Source organism: Arvicola amphibius, chromosome 11, assembly GCF_903992535.2.
Source record: "Arvicola amphibius chromosome 11, mArvAmp1.2, whole genome shotgun sequence".
NCBI lineage: Eukaryota > Metazoa > Chordata > Mammalia > Rodentia > Cricetidae > Arvicola > Arvicola amphibius.
The window spans coordinates 46,910,456-46,928,645 of record NC_052057.2 but is presented as its reverse complement, the minus strand read 5'-3'; the positions used below and the strand labels follow the sequence as shown (position 1 = coordinate 46,928,645).

Here is an 18,190-nt window from a genome sequence, read left to right as displayed (position 1 = left end):
TGCATCCCAGGTGGGACTGTCAAGCCTTGATAGCTATATCCTGAAGCCACCAGGGCATGTGCTGATGTAAACAATGTTCAGAACAGAGCTGAATGTAGCCTTCCCTTAATTAAATTGTGTGAGTGGCAAAAATGTTGCAGCCGAGTTTACAGCGGCTTTGAGCCCCTTACACTGTTTTTTTTTTTTTTTTTTTTTTTTTTTTTGAGATACAATTATGGGCAGCATGTGACTTGGATTATTTAGTTGTTTCCCTCAAATGGAATTATTTTAGAAGCAAAATGTCATTGTCGTTGACCAAAGGATAATATCTTTGATCTTTGTAAGGGAAAAAGTTTCCATCTTCGTACAGTATTTGTGAGGTCAGGGAGGATCTGTTCCCACACACACTGCCTGCACTAGACTGTCTTACTTGTGTTTGGATCAAGTCCCAGTTGGCATCAGACAGAACAACAAGCCCCCCTTTCTCCTTTGTGAGCTATCAAGCAAGATCAATGTGTGAGTTGTAAATACCCAAATTCTCTCTAAAAGATTCCCCTGAAGTTGCCCCGAGGCCAAGGGATGTGGAATTGCTTAGAATTCCTCCTAGGTTGAAATGTGACAGTTCAAAAGGAGCAGGAAGCGGCCTGGCCACCATAAATCACTAGGAAGCAAGTGTTCAGAGGCGGCCAGCTCGATATTAATAGAGGCCACGTTTTGTTCTTGCAGCAGGAAAGATCTTTCAGTGTGCTGGGCACAGACAGCCTTCAAACCCTGAGACTCCAAAATCCTTGTTTTATGTACTTGAGCACGTTGCTTCCCCTAATTGGAAGCTAGTTGCATTCAAATAGCCCAATTATGTGCAGCGTTTGTAAGCTCCACACATGTAAGGCCACCCAGTTTACTTTTTCTTTATATGTCAATGCTCTCGGCTAATTCAGCTTTTGTTCAATAGAAATAAAAGTGTAGCATGTCAAAGAGCTAGTGTTGGGACCCTGCAGAGAAAGGTCCTTTCTTTTATTTATTTTTCTCCTACTCCTCCTTCTCATTCTCTTCCCTATCCCCTTTCTCGTCCTGCCTCTCCTCATCTCCTCTTCCTCTTTTCTGGTGTTCTTTGCGGCGGGAATGCAGCATACATACCGACCTCATATTCATACCTCCCTGCTTCGGCCTCCTGAGTGCTGGGGTTACAGATGTGGCTCTGCAGATGTTTTCTGAGTTTGGTATCACTCATTAGATGGGAAAGGGTAGAGGCTTGGGGTGGAGGGAGTCACGGAGTCGAGTCTTGAATCTCTCTGTGGCTTCCAGTGATGATATTGAGAGATGAACAAATCTCTATGGATCCATTAAGCGGATCTAAGTGTTTCCTCAGCACTTGCAGGAGGGCTCTGGGCTGCTCTGTCTAGCATTTAGCTCTGCCCAGGCTGCTGTGGCTAAGCAACTATTACACCAAATTTGTTGGCCTAAAAGAATAATTGCTTTTATCATACAACCAGATTCAGTGGATCAAGTAGTCACACAGGTCTCAGCTTGTGACTCTTTAGCTTCTTGGGTCCGTAATGGATGTCACTCAGAGGTGTACAGCTGACAGACGAGCTGGACTGGAGGACCCAAGACAGCTTCAATCACAGGCCGAGCCACAGATGAATTCATCGGTCAGCCGGAGTGCCTGTCTATTGTCTGACCCTTGTGATGATCTCTCCAGCTGTTAGTCTCCAGTCGTCTGGCCTGTGACATGGCTTCTCACAGGTGAACATCCCAAAGGAATTGGGGAGTTTTGATCTGGTCTTGGAAGTCAGCGCTTCTTTTTACTGCCTGGATTCACTAATCTTGGTGTTCCATTTCGAGACTGTTTCCCCATTATGTTTAATTGCTTTGCAGTGATCACTCTCTTCAGAAGATGTGTATTTGATGGCTGGGGCTATAGCTCCACTGCTTGAATGCTTGTATAGCACGTGAAAAGCTCTAGACTGGATTCCCATACCGCACAACTCAGGTCTGGCTTCCACACCTATAATTCAGCACTAAGGAAGCAGAGGAAGGAAGATCAGAAGTTCAAGGTCATTTGCCGTTACACAGTAAGTTTGAGGTCAGTCTGAGCTGCATAAGTCTCTGTCTCAAAGTAAGGAAATAAATAAACAGAGATTATAAAAGTTTACTTTAGACATTTATGATCTGTGTTTTATATATATATAAAGTTTATGAAATGGCAAAGTTATAAAAATTGGGAATGGATACATGGTTTCCAGGAATTTCCAGGGATTGAGGCTGGAGAGTGAATGAGACCACAGAAGGGCAGCAGGAGGGATCCCAGCCATGACAGACATGGTTTTCATCTTGACTCTGAATTTGTGCTATAGTTTTGCATGATAGTATTGCTGAGGGGCCTTTGATACAAGGTATAAAGGATCCTTCTCTGTGTGACTTTTCACAGCTGAATCTGAAACCAACAAGCAAAGACAACCCTGAGTAAACATGGTTTGCCAAGGATTTGGCTATGCTTTCATGGAAGTGGCTAAGCATGTTGCCTGAGATTCATTTTTGCCACTGTGATTAAATATCCCAACAAAAGCAGCTCAGGGGAGAAAACATGTTAAATCACAAATCCATCATAGCGGGAAGCTGAGACTGGCAAGAGCTTACACTAGCTAGTCATGTCCACAGCCAAGATCAGAGAGAAACCAATGCATGCGTAATCAGTACTCAGTTCCCCTCCCCCATTCTTAGACAGCTAAGAACCCAAACCCTGGGAGAGGCTGACCAAGACGGGTTTGGTCTTTCCGAATCAGTTAATGTAATAGAGACAATCTCCCACAGACAGGCTCACAGACCAAACTGCACTAGCCAAGCACTTACCGAAACTTTGTTTCCAAATGATTCTACAGTATCACATGGACAATTAACGCTGACCGCCACACACAGCTAGCAGGTCTCTAGCATAACTTAGTTCCTTCGGTGAGCCACATCTTGCCAGTTGCTGTTTCCAGTTATGCATCGTTGTCTGCTCTATCAGTGTGCTGCTTTGCATTACTGGAAGAGAATGCGAAAGTTGTTCATCTGTGGGCCCTGTGGAGTCAAACGACTAACAAGAACTGGTAAACTAACAAATCACAGTGATGAGCGTTGCAAGGAGCCAAGGGGGATGAGTGGGTCCAGGCCTTCTGTTCCCCTGATGAGGAAACTGAGGCTGCTGGACACTGTTGCTCCTGGGCTTCATGACGGCCAGCACTGGCAGTCCACACTGGTTAAAGTTTAGTAGCTCTCTTGCAAACAGCCCTGTTCCAGAACACACCTGCTGGGTCCTTGCCCCAACTGAGTGAGCACAGTTATTCAATACTGTGAATGACACCATCTATCTATCTTAGAAACCAGTGTTCGTCCCACAGGCTCTCAGAGGCTGCTAACAAGTGTTCCCCTGATTTCACCCACTTCTGTGTGTGTCTTCGCTCCTTGACCTTTAAGGCTTCCTGGTGCCAGAGTGTCTGCAGCCAGGGAATCAAAGACCCTCAGAGAAGTAACCCGTGCTTAAATGACATGAAGACGACTCGGTAAGTTATTAGGAAAAGCCAGCTAGGTGTCCCAGAGCCCTTCCTCATCTGGAAAATGCCTGAACTATATCCCAAGAATAAACACAAAGCCTCAAGACCTAAACACAGGATGAGTCATAGGCAGAGCTAATACTAAAAGCTCATACCTCCTGCCTGCCGCTCCACACTCACAGGCCATCTGCCCTCCCAAAGGTTCCCACGTGCCTCACCCAGAGGACTCAACCAGTATCTTTGAAAAAGATGAAAGAAGGAGATAACTTCCAACGAAAGATGGGAATGGAAGACAAAGAGGGAAATAAAGAAAAGAAAGAGTTAGATATTTGAGTCCTAGAATTCAGTCCCAGTTCTGTCTCAGCTTCCTGGTGGGCATGGCAGTAAGAGCACCGCACTTCACAGTGTCCTGTTGTATAGAGCGCCTGGCCCAGAGAGCACTCTGTGATCTCTTTGTCGTTCTCTCTGGAGAGGTGACTCCGGTGGGAAATCCTGACTACCAAGGCATCTTTATATTTTGAGAACATCTAAAGCTTATTCTTTGGTTCACGGTCAAAATGCTTTTTTTGTAAGCGTGATGTCCCCTCCCAAGCTGGCTGCGCAGTCTACTTAAAGAGAATAAATCCATTTTGGTTCCCATTCTCTGTCTGCTGCTACTGCCCTTTCTTCACAGTCCCCAGCCAGGCCCCACTGTTTGGGCTCAGCCTCAGAGCATTCTTGGAATATTTCCTGAGCCCTCTCTGGTTACCCAGGCCCTTTCCCTCCCTAGTCTTACAGAGCTAGTCGCTAGGATATTTTTGCAATCTACTACACTCAGCGGGGCATATAATCCTTGGCCATGTTATCTCAGGCACCCCCGTAAGAATCCCTTGACAAATAAAGTAACCTGAGTCAAATTAAATCCTTGTTGATTGATTGGCCTGAGTGAGCGGCTCTCAGCCTGGTCTCCCTTCTGTCCAGGCTGCCTGTGGCAATAGACATTCTTGCATATCTGTGGCCAAGCTCCAGGCTTCCCTGCCTGTTGTTTCCTCTCCAGTGATAGCATCCATGTCCCTGTCTGAAGTCATAATTTTATGGAGCTTATCTTTTTCATGAAATCTGACAAACAAAGCTTGTGGGGGGCTTAATGTTTTTACACTAGCACAAGTATTTTAAGTTAGAGGATTCTATACATAATAGTTAATTTTGTCTTCTTTGTTTTACATGTGAGAAAAGAGAGGACCCCCCCATACACACACCCCAAGAGGAAAGGATTTGGTTTTCAGTCCTTTTCTTGCCCAAACTTCTTTGTCATTTATCTTCTATATCATCTCTGTTTTGTGGACTGGAGTGTTGTTGTTTGCTGTTGTTATTTTTAACAATTATTTGTGTGGACATATGTGAATATGCGTGCACATGCCACTGCCACATGTGTGGAGGTCAGAGGACAGCAAGCCAGCAGGAGGTGTGTCCCAGGGATGGAACATGGTTTTTTAGGCTTAGTGGAAAGTGCTTCTCCACTGAACCTCTTGTTGGCCCCTGGGCTGGGAGATTTGTTTTTCCAAATCATTGTGCCGTATTAAGAATACACAACCCGGTACCCTATATATTCTTTATCAATAATAATTGATGAGCTATGTGAAATTGGTTATTATTATTTACTTTCTATTCTCCTCCAATATGAAAGGAATTAATAACTAAATAGGCTAGGGCCACTTTTTAAAAAAATGTTGGCCACGTGAGTATTTCAAGGCAGAATTCATAATAGAAAAGCTGCATGACATTGCGCTGCACCAGTCTTATCGGAACATAGCCATTTCCAGTTCTCCGCATCAACCGGGAAACCCTGCACTGCTTCTCACTGCTTAACACTGTGAGCTTTATAAGTTAGGATGAGTTGGTTCCATAACCGTGAAAGACACCTCAAAATAAAGACTCTACCCATGTGGGAGAGTCCCTGTCCCTAGGATGCCAAATGAGCAATGGGCTCTTGTTTATAAGAAGGAGGGTTATAGAACAGACAAACATGGAGGATTTGTAGGCCTTCTGCAAACAGGAGATGGGTGAAGGGTTCAGAACAAAGCAGGGGTCATCCTGGAAAAAGCCAGGCGGCTTTGATCTTCCTCCTTGCCTAGAGCAAGGTGAAAGGGGAGTCTGCAGTCCGTGTGATCTGTGTATTTAAGCTAAGCAGCACTCTCAACATGTGTGGGCAAGCGTGAGGGCTATTCAGATGGTGAGAAATGCAAGCCTCAGATTCCGTGATCAAATACACCAGTGTAAAAACAAATTTCCTCTCCCTGTAGGGTTAACTGGAGAGAACCAAGAACTGATTAAAGGGGGTGTTCAGAGAGTACAAAAATGCCAATTTGGGCAGAAAAATAAAACCTCAGAAACTGTGGGCATTGAAGTAAAATTCTTTCTATCTGTCTCTCTAGATTTGCTCTGCTTCCTGGCTGTACAGCAGCTAGAGCCTTCAACAAATCTTGGGGATAGTGACTCAGGAAGATGCCCTCCCCCCAAGAGAGGGAGGGAGAAGACTGGGTGCGTCCTCCTGGGTATGGGTCCACCTGTGTGTGAGTTTTCCCAAGAGCATATATGTCTCTGCATGGTTTCCCCCATTTTGCGTAAAATAACTCCCTAAACCTCAGATTAGATGGGCCTCCTGGTACTGACTCAGGTGCTGTAGGGTTGTTCTGGCATGATTGAGACAGTCCTTATAGTACATTACCCCATCCAGGGGGCTAAGAAGTGGCATTGTAAAAGTGATTTAATGTCAATTTTTTTTTAAAAAAAAAAATACATATTTAAGTCTCAAGAAGCTGTGATCTGTTGATCTTACCTGTAGTTGGTGTTTGGTGGCTCCTGCTAACTTCCAAGAGGATCTAAACGGGAAGAACAAAGAAAAGTGGCAAAGTTCTAAAGGAGTCCCCACGCGGGGTATGGCAAAGGGAACAGACACTCAGTTACAGGAAGCAGCCACCCAGTCAGTGAGCAGAGGTACAGAGCAGAAGCCCAGTTCTCCAAACCCTGCTCTCTGGTCAGAGATGGAATGCTATGGGGCAATGGTCTGTACCCTGTCACTTGTATTTTAATAAAACTCTGATTGGCCACTAGCCAGACATAACGGGTGGGGCCACCAGGCAGGAAGTAGAGGTGGGGCAACAAGAACAGGAGGAAAAGGAAAAGGAAAGAAGCAAGATAAGAATGCCTCATTGCTAAAGGTACCAAGCCACATGGCTAACACAGACAAAAATAATGGGCTAATTTAAGACATAAGAAATAGTTAATAAGAAGCCTGAACTAACAGGCCAACCAGTTTATAATTAATATAGTACCTCTGTGTATTTCTTGGGACAAACGGCTGTGGGACTGGGCGGGACAGAAACCTCTGCCAACAGTGGAACAGCAGGGCTCTCCCATGCAGCCTCTCTCTGTGTTGGCCAAAGCTCTGAAATCCTTGACTTGATTCAGGGCTGGACCAGTTGGATGGAATCCAGGTCAGGCTCTGCCACTGGGGAGGCCAGTAGAGCCACCACACTGTACACATTGTACAGGATCACATGCCCAGGCTGGCACCTAGTCCAGGGCTCTTGCCCGCCCGGTCAACGGTCAACACGTCTCCTAGGACCGGTGCCTTGAAGACATCTTCCATCAGTCTGCAAAAGCGATCTCTGTGTATTTAGGGAAGCTCACCCAGGAGGCTTATGTTGCCCAAACCTCACCATCAGGCAAATTCTCAAACTTAGACTTCCGAGCACACTCCCCAAGGAAGGCACTCACAGAATCATGGGGCTACTAAGGAAAGTCTGGCCATCCGGTCCACACTGTGTTCAGGACAAGGTCATTGCAGCTGTTTCTGCTGGATTGTAACAGTCCCTCTGAGGAGGAGGACGGCTCAGGGAATTCACAGGATGATTTCAAGTCTCAGGAGTATCACACAAGATTCAAAGCTGCCCTTTTGCATGCCCAGAATTCATCAGAGCGGCAGCCAGGAAGAGAAGTCACTTCTGTGGAGCTGCCGGCAAGTTGTATAGGGACTTGTATGGCACCGTTTCTTCCGTCTGGTGTCCCGTTTCTAGCTGAATCACTAGGCCTTTTTACGCACATCTCCAGGAAGGTCAGTGCAGCACAGAGGCCCCCACTACTGCTCATGAGACAGTGGTTTGAGTCAGAAAAGGGCCGATGTACCCTGCACCAGGCCTGGCAGCTGGACACTGAAACAGGTTTTTATCTTAATTCTTCTCCTTGCACCAGCCACAGGACTGTCGATAAATAGTAGTGGGCCAGGTTCCAAGTCACTCTCCTCTCCTGTTCTCTTCCGCTCACTCTCCCGCACTGCACTCTCTTATGTCTATCTCCCTCACCACACACATTTTCTCCCAATCTCTCTTAACCCTCTCTTCTGAGATCTCTCTCCAAGAATATTAACCATGAGGTGAGAGCTGAGCTAAGCAGGCCTTTCCTCTGCGGATTCCGGGACTCACTGTGGCCAGGCCTCCCTAGTCATTTATTTCCCCCTTCATGGAATTGTCATTGCTTCACCACATTGCAAGAAAATGATGTCATCGTGTGGGGCCCTGGTCCATTTCCGGGCTTTTAACCCAAGTCTCCTGACCTTTCTCAGCTGTCCTGCTTGAACAAAATGAAACACATTGAAATGGACAGGCCAGCAAACCTCAGCAAGGCCTCTGTGCCTCTAGGATGCGGCTAACTTCTGCAGCTACATTAATGACCAAAACACCTTATCTGGGTGTCACATCTGGGACACAGCAAGAACCCCCATCTGTAAAACAGAGAGGAAATAGACTTCAGATTGTGCCTGCAGTTTCCTGGCCAGCAGACCTTTCTTCCCCTATACTGGGTTTAATTACTAGTGATAATGTTCAGTGAAATTCAGCCTCCACGCATGGTGTTTTTGGTCTGGGCTTTATATTAAAGTCTGGGAGAAAACTTAAATCTTACACACTGCACTTGTGTCTCCATGTCGCAGGACGAGTGAAACCCCAAGTGATGTTCTGGAACAATTTCCTGGAATGTCAAAGGCTGAAATTGCCCTGTCAAGAACAACTCTGTTCTCGCAGGACTGCAGAGAGCCAGGCTGACTGCATCCTTCTTCTCTGGTCTAAGTTTTTCTCCGCCAGGAAACCAGTGCTCTCAGATCATTTGCATACAGCCAATGAGAGCCACTGTTCCGTGGAGGTCTTGGAGATTGTATGACGACATCCTAGAAGAATCTCAGCTGGGGAAAGGGGATTTTTTCCCCCCTTTCCCTAAGCCCCATTTTAAATAGTTTCCTTCCCACAGCCCATGTGCCCACATTCAAAGTAAGTAACCCAGCCCGTTTTCCTGCGCCGGCTCCTGTCACTAGCTCAGGAATCTTAACAGCCACACTCTGAAACAAAGGTGCCGTATATATTCGTTCCAGTCTGTAAACTAGATGGTTTTGGCACACAGGGGGGAGAATTAACTCTTTCATTTCTCCCAGGCAAGGGCACAGAAAAATGCCTGCTCTTTCCTTCGTGACCAGAATGGCAAGCACTAACCTGTTGATACCCAGTGCAGTTCTTAGCATTAAGAACGGGGTTGTGGTTAACCTAAGACATATGCTACCGCACTGTACACATGATACGACAAAAACTGCATAGGTTTCCGGGCCCCCAAATTGTGCACATTTTCCTCAGATTTTCTTCCCTCAGTTTCAGAAAGCAACGACTGAACTGTCCAGGTCTTCGAGGGGTGTGGTAGCAACCAGAGATCTAGCTTGTTGATAAAATGCCCAAGGGAAACCTAAAATTATTTCAGCCCAGAGAGGGCCATAAGTAAGAAAGCAGGATGTATGCACATGAATAAGCAGGGTGTCCAGGGCTTAAGCGGACACTTAACTGTTTAACTCAGACATTAGACAAATATGAAGTCCCTACGTGTGCAATGGCCAGACCCGTGGCTAGAAATCTTATCTTAACGAGGCAAAAAACAGTGTGTTGAAGACTTGGGACCTGGGAGGCGTGTACTGGATCGCTAGATAGCGATGTTTCAGCTCTACGCCCTTGAACAAGTCATGAAGCCTCTCCCAATCGCAGATACTGCATCTGTGAGATGAAGGTGTTTATGTCTTGTGTCTAAAATGTTATGTCTAAAATGTTTACTCTGAACTTCTGTTTTCAAATGAGTGGAACCCTTCCTGGTTGATGTTTGAAGACATCTACTAAAATTGTTGAATGAAGTCCAAACCCTTATCACTTTGTGTGTGTGTGTGTGTGTGTGTGTGTGTGTGCCTGTGCATGTGTGTGTGTGTGTGGTGTATAGGCATGCATGTGTCACACAACACATGTCTGGAGGTCACAAGACAATTTTTTGGAGTCCTTTCCTTCCCCATTAAGTGCATGCTGGGAATAAAAATTGGATCAGCGGGATTGATCCCTAAGCGATTGATGTCACCAACACTGGGTGTTTAGGGAATCTCAGGTGGACAGGGCTTTCTGCTGTGCACTTTCCTGCTGGAATCTCATTGATTTCTCTCAGCAAGACTATGAATTAGCTGCTCTCATTATCCCCATTGGACTATGAGGAAATTGGGAGTCTGTCCTAAAATGCAGAAGAAGGAAGTTTTCCCATGCCGGGGTTTTTTCATTCCAAAGCTCTGTCAACTTCCTTTTACAGAACACCTGTGTGTTTCAGACTGTACTGTGTGACAGAATCATCACAGGAGGGCTTCCTGGAGCTGATGGCTGGGATCTGACTATTCCCAGTTCCTGCAAGTTCCCAGGGCTGCGGACGATACTGAGCTGGGTCACAGATCTCAATCCAGCAATGAGTTGAGGTGAGCCTCAACCCAAGAGCAAGCACACAGAAGCTAGGAAGCACCTTCCCAGTTCAACTGTCTTATTGTAGTCAAGCAGTAACTGCGTGCCATGCCTTCTTGGTAAAGACTGTAAGGGGCTGTACGGATCTTGGAGCATTTATTGAGAAATTGGCCTACCATGTATCTAAGGTTCTTTGGATCTACAAAATGTATTTTGTTTGTTTGTATTGTTGGGGTTTTTTTAAATTGTAATTTAAAAATTATTTATGTGTATGCTGGTGGGAGTTTAAACAGTATGTGTGGGAAGACGGCAGACAGTGTGAGAGCTGGTTCTCTCCTTCCATGTGGGTCTCAGGGGTTGATGTCAGGCTAGCTGGTATGGCAGCCAGTGTCTTTACTGGCTGAGCCACCTTGCAGATCTGCTGACAGCATTTTCCACACAGGGTCTCATGTAGCTCAGGCTAACCTCCAACTCACTATGTGACAGAGATGGCCTTAGACACCTGCCTCATCTCCCAAGTGCTGTGTTACAGAGGTCACTGTCACACCCGGTTTTATGAAGTGCTAGGGATCAAACCCAGGCCTCACACACGCTGGAAGTGAAGTGACAGACCAACGAAGGGTCATTCTTAGTTCGTAAGTGGCTTGTTCTTAGTGCTAAAAGCAAGAATGTGTGTCTTAAAGTTTTAGAGCCACATTGGTGGTGGTAAAGAAGAAAAACTGAGAGAAATGTCCCTTAATTTATGTGATATGGTATTGACATCAAATGAGACTCCACTCATAAAATAACGAAAATGAAAACAAATCATTTATTGGCTATAAAGTTATATTTCATATATTTCTATGGCAACAATAATATTTCCATTTCAACACCATAATATGTACATTTTAAAATGTTAATGGGAGGACCAAAGTATACAGTTGTTTCTATTTTATTTCAGAAGAACATAGAGGGGGGAAGTTTAAAGAACACAATTACTTTGTAAATATTTCAAAATAATGACCAGAAATTAAGGTCAATGTAAGGGGAACACAACTCCAAATTTATTGTCCATTCTTTTGACCCTAGAAAGAGAAGAAAAAGAGAAGTATTTATTTGTACAGTTTATCAAAGAAAATACAATTTTGCTTCTGACATTTAATTTGGTCATTTTTATGTCCCAGAAACCCCTGAAGGATGACTCAGATCACAGAACCATGGAAGCACTTACGGATTTAAAAGGCATCAGCAGAGAGAGCCACATTGCTGGGAGTGGCGTGAAGAGTGTTAGAACAGAATAAAAAAGAAATACACGTGCAATCAAGACTCTGGCAGGAACACAGCACTGGCAGGTCATTGCCGCAGCGGGCAGGGGCCGTGTGCGCAAGTGGGGATCTTGGCACGGAGTATTTCTTTTGCTGTTTGTGTTGTCTGGATTGACTTGGGGCTTTTCAAAATCCAACAGGAGATGAAAGGGAAGTTTCGGAAATCTTTAGTTGGGAGCCAAGAACTTGGATTTGGTTAGAAGGGAGGGAAGGAAGCGAGTATTTCTTAAGTACTTCTCCAGGACCCTGTTGGCCTCCTTGGTCTCACATCAGAAATGACATCATTCCTCAGTGGCTGAAGATGGGGCTGACCCTATTTTCCAAAGAGGAAAGTAGGCTCATGTGAAGTGATTTGATCCTGAGTTGCTGAAAGCTGCCCAGACACCCAGATGGGAAGGGTGAGAGGACATGATTAAACCTCAATCTGCCTGAGGGCAAAAGTGCCAAAGAAGGGCTAGGTAAAAAGCCAGGGAAGGCTGCAGATGTCTGTAACCCTTGCATTGTGGGGTGAAGACAAATGGACCCTAGGCCTTACCTGCCTGTTAGCCTAGCCACAAACAGCCAACTTCTAGTTCAGTGAGAAATGAGACATTTGACGTGATTGGTTCTATCCCATGCATGGCCGTACATACATACACCATGCACACACACACGCATGCATGCACATGCACACACACTCATATGTAGACATGCCCAACAACACACAGTGCCATGGAGTATTGGCTTCTCTGTGCAACCTTAATAATGCTAGCACAACTCTGCAGGCAACCACTTTCCTTGGGTAGAAATCCAACCCACTTTCCCTTATATTCCTTCCTGGAGAAGTTTCTTAATTGTATGGCCATAGCAAATTTCTTGTAGCATGAATTTGTTTTAAGACTTAAAAAATGACTGCTGTAGGCTTAGGTGAGATTTTAGCTATAGCTGGGAAAGCATAAAAATGGAATTTAATGTTCATCCTGCATTCCTTTGACCTTATGCTCCTGTCTTGCATTTCTGGCCCCTTTGTTTGTCTTGATAACCACCTACAAATATACTGTTCTTCTTTTTAAATGATGTATGTTATTTATCGCATGTCTCTCCTACTTGGAGGTAAGCTGTATTTTTGGTGTGTCCAGCACATGTCAAGTGCTTAAAAGAGGGACTGGGTCATTTTTCTGCAAGGAGCCAGCTGATACATATGTTAGGTTTAACTGGTCACATGGTCTCTGTCACTGATATTCTGCCTCTCCAGCTGAGAGTAGCCTCAGACAGCGGTGGCCGTTTTCTGACAGGACTTCCTCTATGGACATGAAGATCTGTGTATGATGGAACTTTTAAGTGTCATGAAATTTTGATTTTTTTTCCCTCCAAACATTAAAAGAATATAAGTAACTTTGTTGTTAAGTGGGGTGCTATAATTTCAAAAAGTGGGATTTTGTCTTGGATTTTGTAATAATGCTAAGAGAGTACACAGAGGAAGAGAAGTGGCTGCATTGAACCCTAAAGATTGGGTGTGGTGAACCTCTTTCTTAATGTCCAGTGTCTTAAGATTTGGTGAAATGTGTCTTTAAAATTTTAAAAGAAGGTTGAAAATTAAATTCATTTATTTACATTTATTTAGTGTGCATATGGGGGCAGAGACACACATGCCACTATGAGTATATATCAAAGGAAAACTTGTTAGTTGACTCTCTCTTCTGTTATGTAGGTCTTGGGGATTGAACTCAGGTCAGTAGACTTGGCAGCAGCCATCACCTACTAAGCCTTCTCTCTGGCCCAGAAATTAGATTTGAGAGTTACCTTTCTCTAACAAAATCTATAATAATAATAATAATAATAATAATAATAATAATAATAATAATAATAAATAGAACTATTTTTAGCTTTAGATTCAAAACTCCCCAAAAGGCAGTTGGTCTTCTATAGTCCCTGGGTTGTAGTTTGCTGACCCCTGGTCTAGAAAATAGTGCCTGGAACATAGCAGGTGCTCAGAAAACGGAGCGCACAGTGATTGGTCCAAGGGCAGCCCCACATGATTCCTGATTCTCCCCATCATAGGAGAACGATAGTCAGAATAGCACACTCCACACTGCCCTCTGGGTCTGATGTCTGCATGAGCTGAAGGGACCTCGCACACACCCACAGACTGAGATGACCTTTTCCGACGTCTTCTACAAAGAAGCCATTGCATCATTACATTGTTCAAAAGTCCATTTGAATTCCACCTGAAACACTGACAGCACGATCGTGTGCTTTGGCAGGGTCATGGTGCAGCGAACCTTTGAACCCAGTACTGAGGAGGCATAAGCCAGAAGATTCCATGTTTGAGGCTGCCCTAGACCATATTCTGAGTAAAAGCCTTAGTTCCGGGCTACAGAAAAAGACTGTCTTATCCACCCAAAGCAATTATTTTACATTTCAAATAGAATTGTTTGGGGATAGCTCAGTTGTTAAAATGCTTCTTTGCAAGCGTGAGGACCTGAGTTCCACCTCTAAATGTACATGAAAGCAGAAAGATGTGTATGGTTGCACTTGGTCACCACAGAGCTGGGAAGGCAGAGAATGGGTGGACGCTGATGGCTACTAGGTGGCCAGACTGGACTACTTGGTGAAGTGTAGACCCTGTCTCAAAAAACAGTGCTTAAAGTACCTGAGGATGACACCTGAGGCCGTCCTTTGGTCTCTATATACATGCACACACATGTATGAGTACACATGTGAACACATACACATATGAGGGCACATACAGAAACACACGCACACAGAAAAAAATTGTCCTTTGGGTTCTATATACATGCACACACATGTATGTGTACACATGTGAACACTACATACACTAAGGCACATGCAGAAACGTATACAGAGATAAAAGATATCCCTTTGGTCTCTATATACATTCACATACATGTTTACACATGTGAACACATACAGACATGAAAGCACATAGAAACATGCACACAGAGAAAGAATTGTTTGTCGTCTTCTGAGACGTGTTTCATCTCAGAATATCTCTGTGTGCCACAGCTGTTTAATCGTCTCCTTGCCATGGCTGATATTACAGCTGTTTAATCGTTTCCTTGGCGTGGCTGATATTACAGCTGTTTAAACGTTTCCTTGCCGTGGCTGATATTACAAGACTCTTTGGAAAAAGAAAGAAGAAAAGAAACACTGATGGCAAAATCAAGTTTTAAAAAAAGCCTAACAATCGTGATCATTTTGACACTATGTCTCAAGATTATTTTCCCCAAATCCTCGGATTGCATTTTTTCTCCCTAACAGTGCGCTCACTGGTCAGCCATTCTGACCTGGTGGGCGAGCCCTGGCCAGTGAGAGAGCTCGTCTCACAGGAGATGGCTGACATTCCTGAAGATGACATCCAGTGCTGTCCTCTGGACTTCATGGACACAACCACACAGAGAAACATACACATATATACATTAAAATAAGTTCTAAAAACCATACGTTTACTGACCAACTGTCAAGACGTAACTAGAAAGAACCCTTTGTGCTGTTGTGTTGCCATTTATGAAGACTTCAAGAAGAAAGACTTCCAAGAACGAAATCCTTGCCATTAAATCTGGACATTTTGCTTGGGCATTTTCTTGAACTTGTTCTATTGTTGATATTTTACTCTTTTTACTTTCTTTCTCTCTCCTTCCCTCTCTCCCTCCCTTCCCCACTTCCTTCTCCTGCCTCTTCCTTTAGGTAAAACTTTGCTATATGCCCCAGGCTGGCTTTGAACTCAGTCCGGGTTGTCTCAGCCTCTCAAATGCTGGGATAGCAACATATACTGATGCATACAATATGAAAAGTTATTTTAAATATTTAATTTTATGTGCATGGTTGTTTTGCCTGCAGGTATGTCTATACACCATGGGTACAGAGTGCCTGTAGAGGCCAGGCAAGGGCATTGGAGCCCTTGAAACTGGAGGTATAGATAGTTGTGAGCTGCCATGTCAGTGCTGGGTATAAAACCTGGGTCCTCTGGAAAGAGTAGCCAATGGTCTCATCACTGAGCCATTTCTGCAGCTCCCAATTTGAAGTTTTCAGCATGCAGCCATCCCTTGGTACCCCAGAGGATTGTTTCTAAGGCTGCCCTTGGATACAAAAAAATCTGTGCTGCTCAAGTCCCCAATATAAAACAATGATACTTCCCCCAGATTTTTTTTATCTGAAATCAATTGAACAAGAGAATTTGGAAGCCATGTCAACTGAAGAACAGTGCTATATTATTTGTAAAATGAATGGGATGTCAATAATATTTTGAGAAATAAGGCACAGATGAAAAAGTCAATAGAGGAGACTTAACAATCCCTAACAGTGGGATTTATTTTTTTTTTAAAAAAGGAGTTTTTAAACTATATAATATCCTGGGAGTGAGAAATCGAAATAAATCAGAGTTTAAGTGCCTTGGCCTCTTCCATCAAACTTTGAAGCCTACCAGGATACAAAACATTAAAAACAAAATGGTAAAGCCACATCACTGGGCATCTGCATGGAATGCAGAGTTAACACAGGAGTGATGGACCTGCTTGGTTCAATAATGGCTGAAAGGAAAAGTAACTCATAGGCTTGGCCCTAAATAGGATAATTATGTCATACCCCTTCCGCTCAAGTTCAGGGAACATTGACAAGTAGGGGTGAAGGGACAGTAAGAGGCAAAAGTCAGAGGATCGCTGCCAAACAGTATCCCTGCGTATGACAGCAGCTGTGCTGGCTTGAACAAGACCAACACAAGATCTAGCTGGCCGACATTCCAGTGTGGATGAGACGTGCTCACAAGCCCCCACCCCAACCTGAGGAGCTGTTGGTACAGGGAAGAGAGAGGCAGTTTTCTTCAAGGTCATTGCCTATGGTTGGTTATCCCAGCTCCAGTGGATAGCCCAGTATCCATGTGCATACAAGCAGTATTAACTAACTAGACTCAGGGAGGAGGAGGAAAAATGAAATTGGAAGAGGTTCTGGGAGAAGGTAGTGGAAAAGTATCAGGTGCTTATGATATACATACATTGTATTCATGAAAGAAATTACAAAAGATTTTTAAAAAACAAAAACTTGTATAGAGGGTAACAGAGACAGTCCCTGCCTCCAAGAAACTCACAGACTCTGGGAAGAGCTGAATGTACCAGGCTGTGCTGGGACTGAGGTTTGGATGGTAACCCGAGGATGAAGGGGTGGCATTGAGGGGTTTTTTCTACTGTCTTGGTCAGTTTTTTGGTTTTTTGCTGTGAAGAGACACCATGGCTTAGGCAACTCTTATAAAAGAAAGCATTTAATTGGGACTTGCTTACAGTTTCAGATATTTAGTCCATTATCAGCATGGCAGGAAGCAAGGCAGCAGACCTGGCAGACATGGTGCTGGAGAAGGAGCTGAGAGTTCTACATCTGAACCCATAAGCAGCAGGAAGGAGGAGACTCTGGGCTTAGAATGGGGTTTTTGAAACCTCAAGGCCTACCCCTCAGTGCTACAAGTCCAACAAGGCCACCCCTCCCAATTTTTTTCAAATAGTGCCACTCCCTTGTGACCAAGTATTTAAATATACAAGCCTATGGGGGGGGGGGACAATCTCATTCACATCATCACAGATATAAAGCCAGGGAGTGATAAAAGCAAATTTGAACTTGATAGAGATCATTCTAGAATCCAGGTTCTACAATGGACACACAGGATGTGTCCTAGGGCGAGAGAAGGTGGTGTGCAGAACCTGAGGTAGCAATCTGTGCTGTAGGGAAACAACGGAGACTCTTTAGACAACATTGTCAGGATTTGGTAGCTGACCTGGGGTGTAAGGCGCCCGCAGAATGTCAGGTCTCCAGCTCTGCCCAGTGTCACAAGTGCTGGGAACTCAGGAGGAGGTGAAGAAGAATGGGAGCCTGGGAGGAGATCTCCGGGGGCCCAGCAACATCATGAGGATTAGTTGATGCCTCAGGGAGGTGTCCAGGAAACAGACAATTGTATGGCTCCTTAGAACAGGAGAGGGGACTCAGTTACAGAATTGGAGGTGTGAGGCCGAACAGCTTAAAGGCTGGTAAGGAGGCCACCATCCTAAAGGGTGGTCTTAGGAGGGGAGATTGGGAAGAGGTTGTGGAGAAAAGGGGGAGCCACGGACTGATGCAAGGGCATGGAAGGGTGGTGCTCAAGGCAGAACCTGGCCACCTTTGAGTCCCTACCTGAGCTCTTTGTCATAAGAGGAAGGGAAAATCGGTAAATGTGATGGTTAAGACTGCCAATATGGCAGGATCTAGAGTTACCTAGCAGACAGACCTCTGGACATGTATGTGAGGGCATGTGTAGAGAGAGTTAACTGAGGTGGGGAGACCCACCCTAAATGTGGGCAGCATCACTTCATGGGCAAGGGCCCTATGCCGGGTAAAAATGAGAGAAGGAGAGGAGCTGACATTCATCTGTCTCTACTGTCTGACTATAGGCGCAGTGTGGTCGCCACCTCACGCTGCAGCTGTGACTTTCCCATCAGCCCCTCAAGCTGGGAGCCCAAACCAACTCTTCCTCAAGCTGCCTTGGTCGGGCATTTTGTCATAGCAACCGGAAAAGAAACACATGCATAAATCATTTCGTAATACTGAGTTGAATTAAGACTCTTACAGC

At 44.7% G+C, this 18,190-nt stretch overlaps 1 non-coding gene across 1 annotated transcript; it reads left to right on the top strand.

Moving 5' to 3' along the window:
- Positions 1-12,974: 12,974 nt before the first annotated feature.
- On the top strand, positions 12,975-13,148 carry LOC119826949. Its single transcript, XR_005287512.1, has one exon. It is a non-coding gene; the product is annotated as a small nucleolar RNA SNORA81 (small nucleolar RNA).
- Positions 13,149-18,190: the final 5,042 nt, after the last annotated feature.